Below are 8,626 nucleotides of genomic sequence, written 5' to 3'. Positions count from 1 at the left end.
GTTGCTGTTTCTTCTCTCTTGGCCAAAACCATCACGGTGGTGCTGGCTTTCCTGGCCACAAAACCAGGAAACCGAGTGAAGAGATGGTTGGGGAAGAGCTTGGCCAACTCCATCATCCTGTCTTCTTCTGCAATCCAAATTATCATCTGCTCCATCTGGCTGGGAGTTTCTCCTCCCTTCCCTAACTCTGACCTCCACTCCCAGCCTGGAGAGATCATCCTGCAATGCAACGAAGGGGCTGTTGTCATGTTCTACGTCACCCTCAGCTACATGGGCTTCCTGGCTGCCATCTGCTTCACGGTGGCCTTCCTGGCCAGGAATCTGCCTGGGGCCTTCAATGAAGCCAAGTTGATCACCTTCAGCATGCTGGTCTTCTGCAGTGTCTGGGTGACTTTTGTGCCCACCTACCTGAGCACCAAAGGGAAATACATGGTGGCTGTTCAGGTCTTCTCCATCTTGGCCTCCAGTGCTGGTCTTCTGGGCTGCATCTTCATACCCAAGTGCTACATTATCCTTCTGAGGCCAGAGCTGAATACAAAGGAGCAGCTTACAGCCAGGATAAATGTAAAAACATGAGACATAATCCATTAGCATATTTAAAGAATTGTAAATGTTCCTTTTATATGAAAGAAGGCAGGAGTTGTTCCCACTTAAATAGTATGTGTCAGTTTGTTGCAGCAATCAAAACCAGAAAGGACACACAGGTAACTGATTCAGCAGGATTCATTAACTTCTCTTTACATATAAGAATATATGCAATACCGTTCAGCATACAATATGAGGAACACAGAAGCAATATTCATAGAAGGAAGTCATTGCAGCAGAGACAGATAGAGAGGCTAATATATTGTACAGAGGCTCTCATTAGAGGCCAAACCAACTCTTATATATAGTTCTGCAAGTCTCAGCCACGCCCAGACTCCAAGCTGCCTCTTATGGCCCCACACAAACAAATTCTATGTTTCAGGTATCCAAAGAGTCCCCATTGGCTGATCTATTCCAGTCTATGAATATTTATACTCTGAGAGTATGCAGGAGTCAAAAAGAAAAATATTTGTATTTGTTTTCCAATGGTAAATGACTGGACTTATTGCATCTCCCTATTCATCCCAATAAATCCAGCTAAAAAGAACTCTGTTATTCAGGCATTTAATATTCAGCAACTCCCAAGAACCAGGCAGTTTATGGAAAATAATCTGAGCAATTTTATTCCTTCTGACAGTGGCTGAAAGTATAGATGTTTGTGTGTGAGAGAGGGGGGGGGGATGTAAAATGGAAGCGGCAGGATCCATGCTCCAAGAGTTGTAGGATAATCTTCATCAGAACCTTCCACACCAAGGGGGGGGGGGCGTCCCTGAAGGCTCCCTCGCTTAGAGACCCCATCAGCATCCCTTTCCCGCAGCTGCCCCTCCGTTGGGAAAGAGGGTTTTCTACCAGATCCTTCATCCCCCCTCCGTCCCCTTATTGGGTGTTAAGGACCCCTCAGACAGCTGATTCTTCCCCCTGATACAATTCTCCCCAGGCCATGGGGCTGCAACCTCGGGGAAGGGCGAACTGCAAAGCAAAATCCCCGAGGTTTCCCGGAGCCCGGCGCTGGAGGATCTGCCGCCCCGGAGAACCCTTTCTCTGCCGCCCTCCTCGGCTCCAGCCCCCCCCCACCCACCCCCCGAGACTTCCAGCACTCCCGGGGTGGTTCTCGCACACTCGGATCCGGGCCGCTCCACTCCCTGCCTCGGTCCCCCGTGCAGCCTCTTCGGCGGGGCTCCCGCAGCCTCTGAGCTCCGACAGGGCCGGGAGGGAAGAAGCGCAGAGCCGCCCGCTTAGCCCTCCAGCCCCGCAGCCGGGCTGGGAGGAAGGCGACGCAGGCGCCCACTGCTGCTTCATCGCCCGCTGCGTTCCCCCCCCCCTCCTGGCTTCCCAGAGAGGCTCTCAGCCAGAGGGCGGGGGGGGGGGGGGTTCTGCAAGACTAAGGCAGCGGGAGGGGGCGGGGGGGGGGCTCAGGCGGAGAGCACGAGGGCCCAGAAAGTGAAAGCAGTAAAGGAAAGGAAGTAGAGAAAGGAGAGAAAAAAGAAGAGGGGCTTTCAAAGGTCCACTGAGCAAGGCAGGGGGGAGAACTGGGGCTTTTGCAAGGTATGGGCTTCCTTCTTGAGCGCAACACAAGCCAAAATGGGCCAGAAAAGCGGTGACGTCACCTGTCAACCTGCCTGTCAGCCGAGCAGCTGCGCCTGGTCTCCCCCCCCCCAGGGGATCGGGCCCTTCTTGCGGGGGCTGCGGAAAGGCCCCTCCCTGGGCTGAGCTCTCTTTCCCGGCCTGCCTCTTCGGGGCTCCCTCCGGAGGGAGATTCGGTCTCTTTCTTTCTCTTTGGGTATTCGGGGCCCCCATTTCCACACGCGGGGAATCCGGGCCGTCTCTGCCGGGGGCTCTCCAGAGTAACTGAGGCACAGAATCCATTTCACTCCGATGCTTCTGCGCTGGGTGTGAAGGCCGCTCAGGTCACAACCAGAGGCGACTCCGGGGGGTTTTCCTAACCGGACCGAGCCAGACCTTCCGGGAAGCCTCGACCCCCTGCCTGGAGCTTCTGGGGGGCAGGTGCTGCTCACTCTCCCTGGGCTGAGTCTGCCTGAAGCGGCCTAGAGGTTAAAGAAGCAGCCAAGAAACAGAGAGATTCCGGGTTCGAATCCCACCTTTGGTGTGGAAGTCAGCTGGGGGCCTCTGGGCCAATCGCCAATCCCAGAAGTTAACTGTCAGCCTTTGTACAACTGCGATGAAGACACAACCCTCCACACTAAGGTAATTTAAGAAGAGCAATGAGTGGATCTCGCTGCCTTTGCTTCTCTGGATCTGGATCTCCCCAAACCCGGACTGAAGGTTTCCCTCTGGGAGAGGAAGGAGGAGGACGGAAGGCGCCACCCAGGCGGGGCTTCCTTTGCCAAAATGCAGGTGGCGAGACACGGACCAGCAACACACACACACACACACACACACACACACACACACAGACAAACACACACACACACCACCGACCTTCTCCTCCTTGTCCCGCACTGCCCAACCCCTCTGCTCTTGGGAGAGGAGCCGCAGCCCCCAGTTCCATTGTCCCTTCGACCTCCCACCCGCGGAGGACCCGATACGCTCTGCCACCAATCAACTGTCCCCCCCCCCCCCTTTCTCAACCTCAATATTTGGCATCTAGGAAAACGTGCAAGGCTGCTCCCTCTGGGGCTTACACAGTGCCTGGGGGCTGCAAAGATCTGGATGGATAGGAACCAACCCAACCCCAACGAAAGACGCGTGTCAGCCCACCTGGGTCTGGAGAGGCGTCGTCTTCTTCCTCTTTCCCCGAGGGAGACGAAAACTCACTTTTCCCAGACATTGCTGTCCAAAGTCGGTCTGAAGCCAGGGCGACTCTCTCGGCCACTTCCATCTTGGCAAAGGGCAGCCCTGGTGGCCCCTGCCTCGGTGGCCCCTTCCTCGCTCTCTGCAAAGGGGGACCTGCAGACAAGGGGGGAGGGGGACCTGCAGACAAGGGGGGAGGGGGAGGGGCAGCTCAAAGGGCCCAGAAGGAAACCTCCAAGCAGAGTTTGGGAAGATGAACAATAACAGGGTTCGAAGGGACCTTGGAGGTCATCTAGTCCAACCCCTCCCCAAGCAAGAGACCCTACACTTTTCTGACAAATGGCAGTCCAGTCTCTTTTTGAAAGCTTCCAGTGATGAAGCTCCCACAACTTCTGTTCCATTGGTTGATTGTTCTCCCTGTCAGAAAATGTCTCCTTATTTCCAGGTTGAATCTCTCCTCCTTCAGTTTCCATCCATTATCCCTTGTGTGCAATATGAGGAGGATCTAGAGGAGTAAAAAAGGGGGGATATGAATACTTCTCTTACTCATCCTCCCGCCCCTTATTTGTAGACCGTTGTTTAATCACATAGCTTGTGTTTTTTTTTTTAAACTGGGAATTGTTGGAAGATGAGAAAATGCAGGGGAGGGGGGCAACTGATTGGCGGAGGGCGACGTGTCCTCTTTAGGTGAGAGGTTGAAGGGACGACCGCAGGGGAAGGCTGCGTGCTCCGTCTCCTCTCCAAAGAGGGGCAAGGGGTTTGGGGCAGTGTGGGACAATGGCTTCAAGGTCGGTGTGTGTGTGGCTGGTGTGTGGCTGGTGTGCCTTGTTCCGACTCCCCCCCCCCACGGGTGGCAAGGGAGCGGGACAGGCAATGAAAGACGGCTGTTTGCCTCCATCTGCTATTCTAGCCCCATCGCTGCCTGGCCCTTCCCACAGGGGGTGCTCTTCCTCCCCATTGGCCCAAGGGTTCAGCCCCACCAAGCCTCCCTCTGCCCACCCCCGCAGCCTCTGCCTCTGCTGCCCCCGCCGAAGGGCAGCCCCGGAGAGGCTCCAGCTCCAGGCCGTTTGCTCTCAGAATCGGGCAGAGCTCCATTCCGCTCTGGGAATTGGCCAACCGGCCCTTCGCGATGGCCACTCAAAGAGCTCCGTCCTCACAGGAGCCTCTTCCTCCCTCCTGCCAAACTTCTCCAACTGGCCGTCCCGCTGGGTCCCTTTCCCTCCAACTGTGGCTGGGATCTCCACCGACGCTCCTCGGGATTTGGGTTGGCGGTTGAGGTAGCCCGGCTGGCTGGGTTTTGCTCTGCTGCGTAAGGGCTGTGCAATAGGAGGACGTCCCAAAGAGGCTCCAAGCACTTGGGGGCAGCTGGTGGGGAGGAAAACATGTAAGGGAAAGATGGGGGGTGGGAGAGAAACCAATACGTGCCCAGAAGCTTCTCACTGATTTGAGCTCTGAAGTTTTGAGTCGGTCAGGCTGAAGCTTCTCCAGTTAAGCCGCTTAAACGCAGCCAAGTAATCCAACTCAACAACCAAGGGAAAATCCCCGGGAGCTTCCATCCTCCCCAGCCAGATCCATCATCCTCGGCCAGATGGAGCTCCGCGGCAGAGTGGAAGAGAGGGGGATCCCGAGGAAGAGCCAGGCGGAGAAGAGGGACGGGAGGAAGGAAGAGCCTCCTGTGACGGGGGAGCTGAAAGGCCACCACCAAGGGCAGCTCTGCGCCTTCCCAGCTTCCTTCTCGCCCTTCAGCTCCTCTGGCCGAGTCCGCAAACGGCGGGGTTGGAGTCCAAAGAGCGAGGGGGGAACCGGAGCCTCTCCGGGGCTGCAGAGTCCTTTGGCTGCGGGGCGGCAGAGGGAGCCCCAGTGGAACCAATGGGAAGGAAGAGCGCCCCCTGTGGGAAGGGAGAGGCAGCGAGGCTAGACTAGCAGGGGGTGGAGGAGTTGTCCTAATAGGGGGGAGTTTGGGAACTGCGGGGCAGAACGAAGGGAAAGGAGGAGCCGGGATTTTGAGAAGGGTTGGTGGGGAAGCGAAGGGGAGGCTTTTATTTGGGGGAAACAGGCTTCCCTGCCGGCTGGCTTTTCCGCAGCGCTCGCCCTGGTCGCCCGTCCAGAGGAGACCCTCCGCATCCCTGCTTAGCCCCGGGAGTCGGGACGCTCCAGGCAGCTGCGCCTCCCTGCTCCCCTCCCGCCTCGCCCCAACATTCAGCTGTCACTCCAGCCCCTCCCCTGCCTGGCTCCTTTGCACCCGAAGGTAGCCGGAACCAGCCACGATCACCAACACGCGACCCCCGCCGGCCTTGCAGTCATGGCCCCCGCACTGCTAAAACCTCTCGCCCCCCTTTGGAGAGGAGCCATTGGACGCCACCTTCACCTGCAGGCGCCCCTTCAACCTCTCACCCACGGAGGACACGCCATGCTCCGCCCCCCAATCAACTGCCACCCCCCCCCTACATTTTCTCCATTTCCCCACAATTCGCGAGTAGGAAAACATTCTTTCTTTTAATAATCTCACCAAACTGCCAGAAACGCCGCAAAGGGCCTGAAGAAAGATCTGTAAATAATGGAGGGAGAGGCGGGAGTGCTGTGAGTGCTGTGGAGGAGGGGGAAGGGCAGCTTGGTCTCCCCGTATGACAAGTTTGGAAGGAGAAGACCAGGAGGCTTCCATCCTCTCTTCTTTGGGGGGACGGGCAGGGACCCTCATGGAGAGAGGAGTCCCACCAGTCTCCTGGCTCCGTCTTATTCCTGGTCTTCCAAGCTATGGGGGGGGGGGGGAGCTGCTTCCTCTCCCTCCGGCCCCTCACAGCCTCTGGGCAGGGGGGGTCGCCTGAATGACCTTGCCTGACCCACCAGGCGTGGGAATGGAGGTGTGTGTGTGTGTGTTGAATGAGGGATTGGGGTCTTCCTGCTCCTTTTTGAGACCCCCCTGGTACCATAAAACCAAGGCCGCGTGATCCCGTGCTGCAGCCTCTTCTAAATTCACTCACCCGACGGTTCCACCCTCTGCTGGTTCTGAGGAGGAGCCGCGAGGGTCCCTGGTCAGCCAGGCGAGGCTTTCCTGAGCCCCCAAAGGGACTGGAGGCGGGGAACGTCTGGAAGGGGAGGAATCGGGTCTACCTGAACCTGGAGAAAAGGAAGATTTCGGCCCACCTGGGTCTGGAGAAGTCTCGTCTTTTATACCGACTCCAAGGCCGATGGAACCCGCCCTTCCCCAGAGATTGCTGCCTCTCGTTGGGGGGTGAGAGAAGAAGGGCCGAGCCTCCTCCAACAGCTCCCCCCTACAACTTCCACATAAGCAGAAGATTGGGCTGGGGGGGGGGGTCTGGAAGTCCCTGGGCATCAGCCCAACAAACACTCGGCAAAGTGGCCGAAGGGGGTCGGGGCCTTTTGGCTGCCCTCCCACTGAGCTGTCAGCGGGCAGCTGCCAAGCAGAAGGACCGCCGCCCTCGGAGTGCCCGGTCGGAGAAAGATGCGGGGAGCGACCTATGGGGGGGAATAAGGGAAGCCGGGCGTCCTCTGAGATCGTGGGGGGGGGGAAGGGGGGAGAGTTCAAATCTGCAACTGTGTTAAAAGCACCGCGGAGGCAGGCAAAAAAAGGGGGGGATTTGACACCCCCTAGAGAAGACTGACTCCCCCCTCACCCTCCTTTTCCCCCCCTTCCGAGAGGTGCAACCTGGCGCAGCCGCTGCTCCTCCCCTCCCCAAAGCGCCGGCAGCCAAGCGCGCAGCCAGCGCTGTTTCTCCCCACCCCGACGGGTCGCATCCTGGAAGGGAGAGAAACGCGGGAGGCTCCCCGGGGCCCCCAGCTGGAGCCCTGCGGGGTCGATCCGCTTCCCCCAAGAAGGGCTTCCCCGGCGCCGGCCACTCCGCCCTGCCTGTCTGCGTCCGGCGAGGTGGTGCTGAGCTTGAGCCCCGGGACAGCTCGCCTCTCCGCCCAGGCGCTTCTCCCGCGCAGATCCCGGGACAACCAGCTCGTCTGCCCGCCTCCCGGGCTCCCCTGCGGCTCTCCTCGGCGGGGGCGTCCGCAGTCTTTGGGAGACGGAGCCCCGGCTCGGCTCGGGAGGGAAGAGGCGCAGAGCCGGCCGTGGCCTCGATCCCCGCAGCCCGCCTGGCAGGAAGCCCCTCCAGGCGCTCTGGCTCCTCTCTCGCCCGCTGCGCTCCCACCTCAGTAGGGCATCCACAAGCCAAGGCGGCGGGAGGGCAGGGGGCTAGGGCAGACCGCCTGCCTGGGTGGCCTTGCCCGACCTGGGCGCGAGGGAGCGGGGGCAGGGCAGGGGCTTGAGTGACAGCTGCCAGTTTGGGCGAGGCGAGGGGGGAGCCGGGAGGCGCAGCGGCTGAAGGACCCTTTTGTGTTGGGGGGGGCGAGGAGTGCCTGGGGAGGGTGCGGAGATCAAAGCCAGCTGAGGGACTTTGCGCCAAACACTGAAGATTTAATCCCACCTTCCAAATAAAAGCCATTTTGTTTTTTCTGGGGCCAATCATCAGAGGATTCTGACTTCTGGACCTGCCTTAGGTGTGAAACCAACTGGTGGAGTTTGGGGCCACTGTCCAGGAGGCCCCGAGTTCTAGTTCTGCTTTGACATGATTGCAGGTCAGGTGACTTTAGATAATCACCAGGGAATGATGAGTTCTAGTCCCAACTTAAGCAAGAAAACTGGTTGGGTTTCTTTGGGCCACTCACCAGGAGGCTCTGTGTTCCAGTCCTGCCTCAGTACATATTGATTGGGGGTGTGAACATTGCAAAAAATGTTTTCTCAGATTAATGTTGGATATCAGAATTGGGGAACCTAGAATGTGAGATGGCCGCGTGTCCAATATTGTGTGGTTTGCTGGAAGAAAGTGAAATTGTGGGAAAATGCTTCTTCTTTATGGGGCAAAGCCATAGGTCTCTGCCTTCTTCTGCTTGTGAGAGAACCAAAGATATTTGTGTGATCACTGGGAATTGTAGTCTGACCTTAGTCTGATCCATCAGAGCTTTTCTTATCTCCTTAAAATACAGTCTCAGGTTCATTGACCTTCTCAGAGTTCTCTTTATCAAGATTTATTTATATGAAAGGGAGTTGCAAGAAACATATACAATAAGTATATTTTTTCTTTAATTCCTGCATACTACCTAAGTGGAAAGAAAATCTTTTTTCAAATAAAAGAAACTTTAATAATTCTTCCAATATCATAATGGTGTTATATCTCATGTTTTCATATTTATTCTGGCTGTGAGATGCTCCTTTGTGTTCAGGTCTGGCCTCAGAAGGATAATGTAGCACTTGGGGATGAAGATGCAGCCCAGCAAACCAGCA

This window comes from Natrix helvetica (genome assembly GCF_964273705.1).
Source record: "Natrix helvetica genome assembly, chromosome: 5".
Lineage (NCBI taxonomy): Eukaryota > Metazoa > Chordata > Lepidosauria > Squamata > Natricidae > Natrix > Natrix helvetica.
The sequence above is the reverse complement of the archived record's forward strand: the minus strand, read 5'-3'. Positions refer to the sequence as shown.